General features: G+C 49.3%; 1 long non-coding RNA gene across 1 annotated transcript; it reads left to right on the plus strand.

The window, feature by feature from the left end:
* The first annotated feature begins 9101 nt into the window (after positions 1–9101).
* LOC114807861 lies at positions 9102–15228 on the plus strand. Its single transcript, XR_003755900.2, has 2 exons — positions 9102–9286; positions 14560–15228. It is a non-coding gene; the product is annotated as an uncharacterized LOC114807861 (long non-coding RNA).
* The last annotated feature ends 288 nt before the right edge of the window (positions 15229–15516 follow it).

Below are 15516 nucleotides of genomic sequence, written 5' to 3' on the forward strand. Positions count from 1 at the left end.
ATTTTTTTTAGTGCTATTTATTTAGTGCCTATTATGTGCAGAGCACTGTACTAACAGCTTGGGAGAGTACAGTACAACAGAATTCGCTGACACATTTCCTTTCCAAACAGAGCTTTCAGTCTAGAGGGGGAGACAGACAGACCAACATTAATATAAATAAATAAATTATGAATATGGGCAAAAGTGCTGTAGGGCTGAAGGAGGGGGTGAATAAAAGGAGCAAGTCAGGGTGACACAGAAGGGAGTGAGAGAAAAGGGAATGAGGGTTCTGTCAGGGAAGGCCTCTTGGAAGAGGTGTGCCTTTAATGAGCCATAAAATTCCCCCGTTTCCCCAGGTTTGATGAGAGTTTAATCAGGGAAGGCCTCTCGTAGGAGGCATGCCTTTAAAAGAACTATAAAATTTCCTTATTTTCCCTAAATTCCACCTCCCTAAAATGAGGAGCACAGATGAAGGGTGAATGCTGAAGAATGAGTGGCAAAGAACAGATCAACATTGTGAGGTACAAAAAAGTCAATCGTGCATGGGCCTGGGAGTCAGAAGCTCAAGAGTTTTAATCTTGGCTCTGCCGCTTGTCTATGTGACATTGGCCAAGTCACTCCCCTTCTCTGGGCCTCGGTTCTCCTGTTCTCCCTCCTACTTAGACTGTGAGCCCCATAAGGGACAGGGACTATTTCTGAATTAATTCACTTGTTTCTACCCCAGGGCTTAGAACAGTGTTGAACATACTTAACAAATAGCATTAAAAAAGTGTTCCATGAGACATGTGACAGCCTTGGCAACAGGGCTTAATGCAGTGCTTGCTACAAAGTAAGCTGCTAACAAATACCATTATTATTATCTGTTGGTACAAGATCTGCAAGGGCCATCAGGGGCCACCCAGGTGGCCAGCCTGAAAGCTGACCTGTCCTTCCTTCCTGTCTTCTTCAACTTCCCTGACTTTTCCCTCCACTCTCTCCAGGCTCTTGGATTAAAAGCCCCCCAAACTTGGCCTCCTCTAATTACTTCTTTCACCAACAGTCCTTCCCCAGAGGCTGAAAGGAACAGAAGCAGGGAGGAGAGAAGCAGCGTGACCTAGCATAAAGGGCCCGGGCCTGGGAGTCAGAGGACCTGGGCTCTAACCCCAGCTCCACAATCCATCTGCTGTGTGACCCTGGGCAAGCCGCTTCACTTCTCTGGGCCTCAGTCACCTCATCTGTAAAATGGGGGATCAAGAGGGCAAGCCCCACGTGGGACAGAGACCATGTCCAACATATCTTGTACCCACCGTGGTGCCCAGCACAGTACCTGGCACACAAAAAGTGCTTAACAAATACCATTAAAAAGAAAACAAGAAGGAGAGAAAGAGTGGAGGGGATGGGGGGCCTAGGGGCTGGAGAGACCTCAGGGAAGAGCTTGAGTTTATTGACTGATTGATTGATTCATTCATTTGATCATTCATTCTTATTTACTGAATATCCTCCTCTGTGCAAAGTACTGTACTGGGTGCTGGGATAGCTCTGGAAGAGAATTAGACCCCATCGTCGAGGAGTATGTGAATGGCTTGCAGGTGTCTATGATTAAGGTTTTTTTTCCAGATCCTTTTAACAATGAGCAGCTGCAAATCCCTTTCTTTTTAATAGCCTTCTGCCTCTTTTTTTTCCCTGTCCCTATAGCCCCACCCCCATAGGCAACCCAATCTCTCCATTAGGTGTCCTACAATAGGGCATGCTATTGCCCTCTTAAAGCCCCATAGGCAGATGTGTCTTTTTCTACCCTAGGTAAGGCTTGGGGGCTCTACTTGCTGTAGGCTATGGAGAGAAGACAGAGTATGTTTTTCTGGGGTTTTGGTGAGCAGGGCTTGTGATGCTCCCTTGGTTAGCATATCTTTTGTCTAGCTGTGGTAGTTGTTGGCTTGGTAGTTCAGCTGTGGTAGTTGATGTATTGGATTAAAAGCCCCTCAAAGTTGCCTTTCTCTACCTATTTCTTATACTAGTAGTGCTGAAGTGGGTAAGGCAAATGGTTTGGTTTTGATGGATCAGCAGAGAGTTGGGTTGGTGCTTTTGGGGGACACCTTAAGGCTGGGCTAATGGATGTTAATGGTAATGGAGAGGCTTATGAGTGGAGTTGGCTTTATATGGATGACTCAGCAATGACTTGGATGTTTACGCTTGAGATATTAGTGATTTTATTGATTATGGTGATTGAGGGGACTGAAGAAGGGGCTGGGCTCAGGATTTGAATTAAAGGAGTAGGGAAGGGAGACCCAAGTCTGGGATAATTGACGTAACAGTGATAGGAGTTCCCTTGTACTCAGCCAAGGGCTGAAGACAGTGTTTTGCCCTCAGTAAGCATTCCATAAATGTGACTGACTTTGTGTGTATTATTGATAAAAATAATGGTACTTGTTAAATGCTTACCATATGGTAAGCACTGACTGTCCTGAGCGCTGGACTGGACAAAGGTAAGTAGTGATAGCAATGACTGGAGTTGATAATCTAGGGTTGGGATAAATGATATCTCCTGTCCTGAATTATCCAAGAGGGGATGAAAAAAGCTGGAGTTGTGTGTGTGGTGGGGCAGGCAGGAGCCTAGGACTGGAGAGTCCGTGTCAATTGGATTAATGACATATATGCAATGGAGAGGCCTGAAAGTGGTAGGAGAAGGTTTGATGATTCTGTTGATGAGATGATGGTAGTTGGTAGGCACTTAATATGTGTTCCAAGTGCTGCAGTAGGTAGAAGATAATTAGGTTGCACACAGATGTGTAAGGTTAATAGAGTTTGTAGCTGAGCCTCTGCTTTGGCTCTCAGGAGCAGAGGAAGGTGAGGGGTTGTGATGTGATGAAGTCTTGTTTGTGGGGGGAATGAGTGCTGCTCTGGGTCTTGAGGTGAGGGTTTTGATGGGGTAGAAACCATGGGGTGCATGCTCACTGTCTCTGTCTCTATGTCTCCCTGTGTGTGTCTCTCATTGAGCTCTCTTCCTGTGCTCTGCCTAGGCCCTAGATACCTACTATTGCCCATTGAACTATAAAATCATCCATCACCTTCCAGAACCTCAACCCAGGACTTGGTGCCTGGAATGTGCTGGAAGGTGAGGGGTTGTTTCTGCAAGGCTCATACTCCCCCCACCCCCAAACTCCATCATCCAAAAGAGGGTGCACCTCCAGCCCCCATCCATTTGGGAAACCTTCTCCCCACCCCACTCTCCACCCTCTTCAGTGAATTCAGTGTCGTGGGTCGGTCCTGGAAGTGTCAGTATTAGAATATCAGAATGTGAGCCCTTTGGGGCAGGAAGTGAGACCTGCTGATGGGGAAGGGGTGGAGTGGCGGTATTGTCACGCACCCCTCGAGGGTAGGATTGTGCCAACCTCAGGTGGCCCTTGGGGGACTCTTTTTGGGCTTCCCAACCCCAAGATACAATCTCCCATTTTGCCACCGTGGGATTCCATAACAGCCCCACAAAAGCTCAGCAGTGAGTTGGGGTTCAGTAGCTCCACCCATGTGGAGTAAATTGTAAACTTGTTGTGGGCAGGGAATGTCTGTTACATTGTGCTTTCCAAAGAGCTTAATCCAGTACTCTGCACTCACTAAATATGTCAGCCTGACCCAGAGCACCACTGACACTTGCACAGTTGTACAGCAGAAACTGAGTCTCCAAAAGTATTCATGGGGTACTTAATAGATGTGCACCTGAGAGACTGAGTTACCAAGTACAAATCTCTCATTGAGTTGGAATCCAGTATATACGAATATTTCCAAATGACTCCTCCACCCACTTGTCATGGCTCATACTCAAATGGATGTAATTTATTCATATTAATGTCTGTCTGCCCCTCTAGACGGTAAGCTCCTGGAAGGCAGGGAATCTGTCGATGGTTATATTGTGCTCTGCAGTAAGTGCTGGATAAATACGATTGACTGAGGCCTCTTCCCCCTGCCATGCGGTGCTCTTAGTAGGGTGCTCTGTCAAATGGCATTCGATAAACACTATTGCTGTCTTAATGCAACACTGCCACCCCTTCACTCTACATATTGATTTATTTGTTCTTTATGCTGATTCAAGCTTATTGTGGGTTCAGGGTATACAACTTCATCTACTGAGCTTCTATGTGCCATTGCCCCTGTGTGTAACTCAATTTTAATGTCTCTCATGTAGACCAGAAGATTCTTGAGAACAGGGGCCATGCGTGCTATGTAATGCTAAACTCCTTGAAACATTCTCACCATGTTGTTCCAAAGTCAATGCTTCCCTCTCTAGGCTGTGAGCTTGTTGTGGCATGTTAGTTACATGGTTCTATTTTACTGTGCCAAGGGGTTAGTACAGTGTTCTGCACCTGGAAAGACCTCAAGTGCAGTGGACTGGCGGACAGATTTAGATTGTAAGCTCCCAGTGGGCAGGGACTGTATCTCCTACACCAATTTTGCCAAAGAGTGTGGTCTCACTCCAGGCCAAACTTGGGGTCAGCTGCCCCATCTGGGTCTACTGCTGATGGACTGGAAGAGGAGCAGGGGTGAAGGACCAGATTGGCATTGGGTAAGTGTTCAGGGACTTGGCTGCCTGAGAGAAAGGGCAGCAGCCCAGCTTCTTTCTGTGCCCTGCAGAAGTCTCCCAGACAATCCTGCTCACAGATAAGACTGGGGAATTGGGGGGTGGGTGGGTGTGGCAGGGAGGGGGTCTGCAGGGGCTGAGTCTGTTGGGGAAACCCAGACTTCCTGGGGTGACAAAGCTAGTCAGGGCCTCCCCTGCAGGGTGTGTGAATGGCAGCCTCTCTCTTATGTCTCAGAGGGGTCGCCCCTCATCTCTGGTTCTCTCACTTCTCTTGCTTTCTGTCTCACTCTCCCTCTCTTTCTCTCTGGCTCTCACTCTCTTTCTTGCTCTCTTTCTCTTTCTTGCTTGCTTCCTCTTTTTCTCGTGTGCTCGCTCTCACTTCTGGTTTGAGTGAGCCTGCAGGAGACAGTGCAGCTGCAGCATAGGGGCACAGAGAGGGCTGGGCCCTGGCTGCAGCAACCCCTGACCAGAGCAAGGGCACAGAGTGAGATTACCCTGAGACCTGACTAGGTTTATCCTTAGGGCCAAGGCAGGAGTCTGAGCCTCAGGTGCATCCCAGGAGACGTGGCCCCCTGGTCCAACCCTGCTTCCCCAAGGACATGTTGGTGCAGACAGGACTGGACAGGATGGTGAGTTTTATGCTTTAAGCTTGGGGCTCTCTGGCTTCTGTTTCAGGCAAGTGGAAGGAATCGGTGGTCTATATTGAGCACTAGGCAAAGCCCATGAGAGAGTATAGTGAAGGGAACCTTATCCCCCACTACACATATATACACACACAATCCACTGCAACCTTATAGTCCACAAACCAGAGCAGTGACCAAGTTCCCCTGGGCTCAGTGATGCCTGCCCAGGCTCCTACCCAAAATCCAACTTCCTGTTCCTTGACTGGAGGAATTGGCTCTTCATTGGAGACCCATCCAAGTCTTCCCCTCCCCCAACTGTGATAGGCTGGTACTCTCCGCATACATGGCCTGGGGCACATCTCAGTCAACCAACGGTCACCTCCATCCCTAGGTAGCCATAGCGCAGTCCCGAACTGGACCACCCTAACCCGTGGACAGCAGAGGACTGACCACCTGCTCCCTGGATGCTATGGAGACTGAGAGATTGCGCCAGTCCCACTGTTGGGCAATTGGTTGGCACTGGGCTGCTGCCCCCCGGGACACCCCCTCCCTCCCGCCCTCAAGCCCACAACTGTATCCCCTCCTTCTGCACAGTGCCATTTTGTTTGGGGGTCAAGGGTCAAACACTGCATCGTGGGTGCCAAACCAGTCCCTTGCAATTCCAGGAGGGGATGGAGGGTGTGTGTGTGTGTGTGTGTGTGCCTCGTGTGTTAAAGTGAGGGCCGGGACCAGAGCAGGGTGAGCGGGGCTGCCCCTCTTTGGATGGGTAGAGGGTTATGGAAACAGAGGTCTAGAGCTTCGGGCAGGAGCTCCATGGAAGGACCTGAGAGCAAGTGTAAAGTCGCCCCAGGGCCCTTTAATTTTATAGTCACTGTGACTTCCTGCTGGCCGGGCCCTTCCGATTGGAGCTATCTACTTAGTTCTGGTTTCAAGAGTACAGACTCCCTCTCCCGCTTGAGGGGGGTGGCCCTGGGGGAGGGGGGGTACAGGGACAGGAGTAAGGGGAGTGCGTGTTTATCTGTATGCATGTGTGTCTACCCTATGCCCTCCATTCCTCCTGGATGAGCAGAATGAGGGGTAGAGAGGACTAGCAGCATATGCTAGAGTGGGAAGATGCAAAGTGGTTTTTCTCCCATCCTACCAACAGAAATGACAAGGTCTGGCCCCCTTCTCCCCTCTTTGTCCCCTTGGTGCCCTGGGTTCTGTAAGCCCAAATGCATCTGTATGGAATGAAATGGATACGTTTTGCCTCTTTCCCGAGTCCCTTGATCCACTGGCAACTGCCCCTGCTCCCCAAAAAGGACACCAGCTTCTAGTTTGTAGATTGACAACCTACCACCCTCCCTCCTCCTTTCCTCCCTTCCTTCCACATTTCATTCCTTTAGTCTTACCCAGGCAGGGTAAGGGGGCTGGAAACTTGGGAGTGCAAAAAGAGGGGGTGATGACACCTTCTTTTTCTCCCTCCCTCTTCCCCATACCCAGCCTTGAGGGTCTTGAGAAGAATGTGGCTCCCATGGGCAGGGGAATCTCAGATATCTCTGTCCCTATCAACTTGATTAGGCTGGGCTAGGCCAGAAGGCATGGCCCTCTTAGGTCCAAGAGACAGAGAGCAGGCACCAGGGGTTGGAGGTGGGCAGTGGCTCAGACTGGAGGTTGTCCCAGGCTCTACTACCCGATCAGTCAATCAATCAGTCGTATTGAAGCGAGTAAAGTGACTTGCAGTATGACTCTGGGGTCCCTCAATCTCTCTGGGTCTCTGCTTTCCCCTCCCCCCTTTTCTAATAATAAACACAATACTTGTGGTATTAAGTGCTAAAATGCCAGAATATATATTATTTATATGCATGTATGTCTTCCCATCTAGTCTGTGAACTCCTTGTGGGCAGGAAATGTGTCTACTAACTCTGCTGTAATAGTAATAATAATGATAACTGTGGTATTTGTTAAGTATTTAGCACGTGTCAGGCATTGCAGCACGAACTCGGATAGACACAAGGCAGTTGGATTGGACACAGTCTCTGTCCCAGACAGGGACACAGTCTCGATCCCCATTTTACACATAAGCCAATTGAGGCCCAAAGAAGTTAGGTGACCTGCCCAAGGTCACAAAGCAGACAAGGGGCACAGCTGGAAGTAATCATTTGTGGTATTTAAGCACCCAAAACGTGTCAGGTACTGCACCAAGAGCTGGGGCGGAACACAAGCAAATCAGGTTGGGCACCCTCCCTCTCCCACATTGGGTTGACTGTCTTAATCTCCATTTCACAGATGAGGTAAATAAGGCACAGAGAAGGGAAGTGACTTGACCAAGGTCCCACAGCAGCCAAGGGTGGAGCAGAGATTAAAACCTACAACTGTCTGATTGTGAGGCCCATGACAGGGGATTGTAACTAAACCGACATAGAATGGAGACATAATAATAATAATGTTGGTATTTAAGTGCTTACTATGTGCCAAGCACTGTTCTAAGCGCTGGGGTAGATACAAGGTAATCAGATTGTCCCACTAAGGGCTCACAGTCTTCATCCCCATTTTACAGATGAGGTAACTGAGGCACAGAGAAGTAAAGTGACTTGCCCAAGGTCACACAGCTGCCAAGTGGTGGAGCTGGGATTAGAACCCATGACCTCTGACTCCCAGGTAAGCCACGTTGCTTCTCATCATAGGTGGGCACATGCAAGAACCCCCAAGCAGACAACTCCAATACATTCACACCCACCTGCGTGGTGCACACGTATGCATGTCCCGCCCCTCTTCCCCCCCACCCCCAACACACACAAACACACCAAAACACTTGTGCTCCAGATCTCCCACCTACCTGTAATTTTATTTTAGTGTCTGCCTCCCCAGGTAGAATGTAAGATGCTTGAAGGCAGGGAGTATGTCTACCAGCTCTGTTGAAGACTCCCAAGCACTTAATAAAGTGGTCTGCAAAAAATAAACTCTATTGATTAATCTCCCATGTGCCCTCTTCAGCACTGTCCAGGCTGCTGAGCCAAGCCACAGTCTTCTAGTTAACAAGGCAGGGGAAGGAGAGAGAGAGGACAGAAATCTGGTGAGAAACCAGCTGGCACCCACCTCTTCCTGAATAATAACTGCAGTGCCGTTTAAGTGCTCACTATGTGCCAAACAATGCACCAAGCATTGGGTAGATTAAAGATGATCAGGTCAGACTCTGTCTCCATCCCTCAGGGAACTCACAGAGAAGGGGAAGAGGTATTGAATCCCCATTTTATTATTATTGTCATCATTAATAATGGTATTTGTTAAGCACTTACGATGTGCCAGGCCCTCTATCAGGAACTGGGGTGGACACAAGCAAATCAAGTTGGACACAGCCCCTGTCCCTCCTGGAGCTAGTACTGTGATTTCCAATTACTTTTGTTTTTTCAATTCTGAATGGCAAAGTCTCCCTCTTAAGATCACTTTTTTGGGTGCTGGTATTTCTGGATGCTGCAGTGAGTCTAAATATTTGTGGAAGTGATATAATTGTTATATAATCATGATGAGTTTATTAATCAATGGTATTGTACTGGACAATTTACCATCCTGTCTCTGTTCTGTCTCCTTCCCATATTGTACTAGACAATTGACTATCCTGTCTCCATTCTAACTCCTTCCAATATTATGCTAGACATCCTGTCTCCATTTAATCTCCTTCCTGTGGTAGATCAATCAGTTAAATTTGGGTAACTTTGTGTCAATTACATTACCTTCTAAGGACCACTCTTAATAATTGGTTCTGAATGGAGGGTGGAGTTCCAGGCAACGCAAGGGGATTGGGTGGGATTTGGGGTGCACACTGGAAGAGTTGCAGTTGAGTGGAATGCGGAAATGCTTGCAAATAAAGGTACCGGGTTTGGGAGGGCTCGTGGCTGTTTGTCACTTGTACCCTGTGGGGTGAACGGGGGGCAGCCACTTTCCGCCCTTTCCTGCTCTTTCAGCTCGCTCTCTTGAGTCTGTTAATTTCTACACCAAGATCACAAAACCTTCTCCTGCGATTGCGAGATCAGAGTCATTTGATAAAAATCCGTAACAATTTTGGCAACCACAAAGGGACCTTGTGCTCAGGATTGGACAGACCAGCTCTAGAATCTCCAGGAACCAGGTGCCCAAGCGCGCTCAAAGGAAAACTGTAAGTAAGCCCACTTTTAGGGTCCGGACACCCGTTCCTTGAGATCTCTCGAGCCTAATTTGGAGTGCCCATGGGTTGAGTTGGTAAGCGGGTAGGATTCTCTCTGTGTTTCACAGAAAGGGGACTCTTCGCTGTTCCCGCAGAGAGGGGACTTCTCCGGGTTTGGAGAAGGGGATCACCCTAGGAGACGATCTGGGGTTCTCTGGGAGACATCCCCGAGGGTCTTTCCTGGTTGAAGGAAAGAGGCTTCCCAGTACAGGGAAGGGTGGGGTCTCGTCTGTTTAGAGATGGCTCCTGTATTCAAAAGTTCTCCAATCCTGGGATCAAAGTCATCCTCCATTAACAACAACAAAAAAAAAAAGAAAGAAAAAGTAATGACGAAAAAGCTATTGAGGTGGTGCCATGACTCTTGGACAAATTTAACTGTTTGGCAGGGTCTCAATTTTTGGCCAGAAGGGGGTACTTTTGATCCTACAGCCCTGCAGACTTTATGTGAAATTCTGATCTACTTAAGACCCGATGAGATGTGTTAATTGGTATTGTTAAGCAAAATTGTCAGAGGGATTGCCGGCACCCGTGAAAACCCAAGATAAAACCCCCCTTACTAAAATTAATTCGAACGCGCCAGAGAAGGCAGATGCTGAGCGTCCCTTGATAGACTTAAGTTGTGGTCAGTCCTCGGCACCCCATAAAACCCCCGGACTGCCCAGCCCACGGACCTTCCTCATATCCTCCTCTGCCTGTCTCCCCTCCCCCGCTACCGCCAGTTTATGGCACCTCTTTCACCCTCCCGGCAAATACCGCCTTTCTAGCCCCAGTGTGAACTACTCTCACAAAGGTGCCGGGCCCACAGGGGCCCGTGATGGGGGCCATCTGTATGTATGTCCCCTTTGAACCACAAACCCTCATAACCTGGCATCAAAATACCCACCCTTTTCAGCAAAACCCAAGGGAAGTAGAGCGCCGGACGATGGGGAAATTTAGAACTCATCAACTCACCTGAGTGGATGTGGATGTGGAGGGCCTAATGGAATTATTCTTTTCCCCCGATGAACAGTTAGAGCCCAAACTGTTAAATTAGAAAATGAGGTGGGCGCTAATATTGCCTGGCCCCCTAATGATCCCGGGTGGGACCTAACTATGGACCTGGGATGGACAAGGCTTAATCAGGCTTGACAAACCTTATTAACTGCCGTACGGGAGGTGGGGTGAAAGCCCCTGGCCTGGGACTCCTTCCGTGGAATAGTCTAGAAGGAAGGAGAAACCACCGATGAGTTCTTTAATCAATTGTTAGAAGGGGCGGAGTCATTGGCACAGTTGAACTTAAACAATGATTGGGATTTGCATGCCCTGGCGGCGGTTTATGTACAACTGGGCTGCTTTAAAGATTATTTTGCCAAATACTGCCCCGGGTGGCAAGCTAAACCTCTTCCCGAATTACGAGAGATCTCCTTCCACGTTCCAGGGATGAATGCCGAACAACACGCTAAAGTCTTAGTTGTTCGAGAGCCAGTACGTTGTTATCTCTGTAATCGGGAGGGCCACTTTAGGTGAGAATGTCCCAAAAACCACCAGCACCGTCGTGGCCATCCCGCTCGTGGATCCTCGATCCCTGCTAGACCTCTCTATATCCCTGGAGGTGGTGGAGGATCCTCTCACCCTGTTAGAGGCAGAAATGATGGCCCAGAATTTGGTCCGGGTTGGCCTTGGGACCCAGAGGGACCCCAGTGACTAGATACTCTCCCACTTGACTCTCTGGCTCATATCGATCCAGACATATGGACCCATCTGGAGTGGCAAGTGGGAAGTGAGCTCCCATATTTGGGAGCTGATGATGAACTTAATGGCCCCTGGTAACCCTATAATATGGCATCAATATCTGATATGGGAGGTCTGGTAAACAAGACCACTGAACATTTTTTTGAATTGGTGACTATTACCAAATGTTATAATTGCTTAGTTGACACAGGCACGACCTGGTTAGCTCTTCCAACCTTTGCCCCGGGGGCTCGGGAAAAGGATAGGGTGCAGATAATAGGGATAGGATGAAAGGTGCAGGCTGTCCCTCGGACCCAACCCCTTCAGGTTTGGATAGCCAGGATTGGCCTCCACCACCCTTTCCTTATCATTCCATCCGCTCCCTCTCCCTTAATGAGCCAAGATCTCCTGTGTAAACTTTGGGCCACACTTAAATGTGAGGAGAAGGGAATCACGCCAACTATTGGGGGTCTCCTTGGTAAACGGGACCTGCTGAGCCCAAGGAGCCAAGGCTCCCTGATGATAATTGCTGAAGCCCCCATGGAAACTGATGACCCTGTTTTGCTTAATTTGCCACCAAGCCTTTGGAGCTCTGGCCCGACAGATGTAGGTTTCCTCTGGGGAACTGAACAGGTTAAGATCAATACCCTGCTCCACAGATTTCCTCCCTGTGTCCGGCAATATCCTATGTCACCTTGCCATGCAGGGTTGGACCCAATTATCTCTGCGTTCTTGGAAAACAAAATCCTTGTTGAGTGCAGTTCTCCCTACAATACTTCAGTGTTGCCAATACATCAGCCAGGGAACCTCCCGACTTACCATTTTGTACAGGACCTGCAGACCATTAATGCTTATGTCACCCCTATTCATGTGGTGGTCCCTAGCCTGACCTCAGTAATTAGCGGAATTAGCTCACGGGCTTGGGCATTTACCTGTATAGATTTGACCGGGGCATTCTTCACTATCCCAGTGTCTCCTGAAAGCCAGTACCTTTTTGCCTTTACTTGGGATAACAGTCAGCTGACCTGGACACGATTGCCCCAGGGGTTCGTGCATTCCCCTACTATCTTTTCCAAAGCCCTTTACAAGGCTCTTTACCGGTCTGGTTTCTACATGTTTCAATATGTAGATGATATTTTGATTACTGGGAATTCTGAGGAATTGTGCAGGCAGGGCTGTCTGATGCTTCTTCAGCATTTGTTTGCTATTGGCCTGAAGGTTAGCCATAAGAAGTTGCAGTGGTACCAAAGGCAGGTAAAATACTTGGGGTTCATTCTCCAGGCAGGGGAGAGAGCGATTGCCCCTAGTCGTGCCAACCTCATCCAGGCCTTGCCCCAGCCTACCACCAAGCGTGAGCTTCAGGGTTTCCTTGGGGCAGCAGGATTTTGCTGGGCTTGGATCCCTGAATTCAGACAGATAACCTGTTCGCTCTTTCAGCTCCTGAAGGAGTCCCCTGACCCCCTTGATTTGTCCTCAGAGGTGGTGTCTGCCTTTCACAACCTTAGAGTCAGCTTGAGTTCAGCCCCTGCCCTAGGGCTGCTGAACTATGAAAACCCTTCTTACTCTATGTGCATGAAAAGATGGGGGTGGCCTTCGGTGGCCTCTGCCAAACATTGGGTCCGCACTGCCGCCCAGTTGCATATTATTCAGTCCAACTTGACCAAGTAATGTTGGGACAGATCTCCTGCATACGCTGTATTGCTGCAGCAGTCCTGCTTTTAGAAAAGGTGCAGGAGATCCTTCTGGGCCACAAGGTTATTCTGTGTGCTTCACATGATGTAGTCCTTTTACTACGGGGTGCTGCTACACAGGCACCATCACTTTCTCGTTTAACCCATTATGAGCTGGCCTTGCTTGAAAATACCCAGGTTCAAGTGGAAAGATGTGGAGCTTTGAACGCCGCTACACTCATGGGCCCAGATCTCCTGGCTAGGGGTGGGGAGGAACACAACTGCGAGGAGGTAGTTCAAACCGTGGTGGTGGCCTGCTCTGATCTCCGGGATACTTCTTGGGAGATGGCAGATGTGGATTTGTTCACTGATGGCTCGTCTTTTATGGACCAGGGTAAACGCTACACTGGGGCGCAGTGGTCACTCACGATTCTGTTTTATGGGCCAGATCTCTCCCTTCCTCACGTAGTGCTCAGGCGGCTGAGCTCGAGGCTTTGATTCAGGCCTTTCACCTGGCTAAGGGATTGCGCGCTAATATTTACCCTGATTCCAAGTATGGCTTTGGCATTTGCCATGCGACCGGTGCCTTGTGGCAGAGCCGAGGTTTCTTGACCTCCGGAGGACAGCCGGTAGCGAATAGTGAGCGAGTAGCCCGCCTTTTAGCTGCCATCAGACTTCCCGCTGCTCTCACTGTTATCCATGTTAGAGCGCTCACCTGGGGAAAGGACTCGGTTAGTCTGGGAAACCATAAAGCTGACCAAGCCTCTTGCTGGGATGCATGACACGTTCCCGACCCTCCTCTGGAGGCTCTCAACACTGTGGGCACCGCGCCTCAGCCTGATTTTCTGATTACGGAGAAGGAGTGATCCAAATGGCCCACTAAATACGAGGCTGTCGAGCATAATATGTTTTTCTGGGTTCCGGATGGCGGCCCAGTACTTCCTGCAAGTGCACTTAGAGTCGTTTGTCTACAGACTCACCAGAATACCCACTATGGAGCCGGTGCCCTGGCTGCCAAGTTTTCGTCACTAGTTTGCTCCTGGTATCTATCCTGTGGCCAAGCGAGTGACGATGGCCTGTTCCATCAGCCAGAGCTTTAATGCCAACTGAAGTCGGGCCCTTCCCCGAGGTGGCCGAGCCTGGGTTTACCACCCCTTAGAGGGTCTCCAGATCGATTTCTTACCCTCCCTAGGGCTGAAGGGTACCGTTATGTTCTGACCACCGTTGACCACCTTACAGGTTGGTTAGAGGCCTTCCCGGCCCGACACGCAACTGCTCCGTTTATTGCTAAGGTGTTGTTATGGGAGGTTATTCCATGATTTTGGCCCCCTTCCATCATTGATTCGGATCAGGGTTCCCATTTTACCAGGTCCATTTTGGCTGAGGTCTATCGCTGTCTAGGTATTGAGAGGAGCCTGCACACTCCCTACCATCCCCAGAGCTCAGGAAAAGTTGAGAGGGCTAATCGGGAATTGAAAACCATGTTAGGGAAATTGTGTATGGAGACACATTTAAAGTGGCCTCAGGTCCTTCCCATTGCACTGTTACTGTTGCGTTCCCGGCCTCGAGGGGTTTGAAGGTCTCCCCATGTGAGTTACTGTTTGGTCACCCCCCCTCCCGTTGGAGAGGTCCCAAGACCAGATCAGTCTATCACTCTCATGGGAGGAGATGAAACCTTGGCAAAGTACCTGGTTTCCCTGCAGGAGGAATTGAATGCCCTCCAGCGGGATGCCATCAGCTGCCAAGCAGTGCCTTTAGACAGTAACCTACACCCCTTTGAGGCTGGGGACTGGGTCTGGGTTAAAAGGATGACAGGGAAACTCTTACTCTCTCTTCCCTGGGAAGGTCCCTTCCAGGTCCTTCTCACCACGTCCTTGGCAATACGCATTGCCGAGCGGTCGTAGTGGATTAATCACTCGCAAGTCAAGCCAGAGGTCGTGGATGGTTCTCCGGGCAAGGGACCTGCAGACGGTGGAAATGACCCAGCGGAGAATCAACAACCCCACACTCCAATTCCTGCTCTACGTCTCAGATGGTGCTCGACTGGATGGACGATCTCATGAGACTCAGGCCTTTGGCCACCATTATCAGAGTGATCTGTGACCCTGCGGTGGTTAGCACACCTAGAATCAAAGGGGGGTATTGTACTGGACGATTTACCATCCTGTCTCTGTTCTGTCTCCTTCCCATATTGTACTAGGCAATTGAGCATCTTGTCTCCATTCTATCTCCTTCCAATATTGTGCTAGACATCCTGTCTCCATTTATCCATTTATCCCACGGTGTTGAGAATCTCCATTTATTTATCTCCTTCCTGTTCCTGATCAGTTAAATTTGGGTAACTATATGTCAATTACATTACCTTATAAGGACCACTCGTAAGAACTGGTTCTGAATGGAGGGTGGAGTTCCGGGCAACGCAAGGGGATTGAGTGGGATTTGGGGTACACACTGGAAGAGTTGCGGTTGAGTGGAATGCGGAAATGCTTGCAAATAAAGGTACTGGGTTCGGGATGGCTCATGACTGTTTGTCACTCGTACCCCGTGGGGTGAACGAGGGGCAGGCACTTTCCGCCCTTTCCTGCTCTCTTGGCTTGCTCTCTTGAGTCTGTTCATTTCTACACCAAGGTCACGAAACCCTCTCATGAGATTGCGAGATCAGAGTCGTTTCTCTGATAAAAATCCGTAACAGTATCAAGCACTTACTGTCTGCAGAACATTGTACAAAGCACTTGGAGGAGTCCAGTACATCTTATTTGGAAGACATGTTCCCTGCCTGCACGAGCTTACAGTCTAGAGGGG

The sequence above is a fragment of the Ornithorhynchus anatinus genome, chromosome X5 (assembly GCF_004115215.2).
Source record: "Ornithorhynchus anatinus isolate Pmale09 chromosome X5, mOrnAna1.pri.v4, whole genome shotgun sequence".
Classification (NCBI taxonomy): Eukaryota; Metazoa; Chordata; class Mammalia; order Monotremata; family Ornithorhynchidae; genus Ornithorhynchus; species Ornithorhynchus anatinus.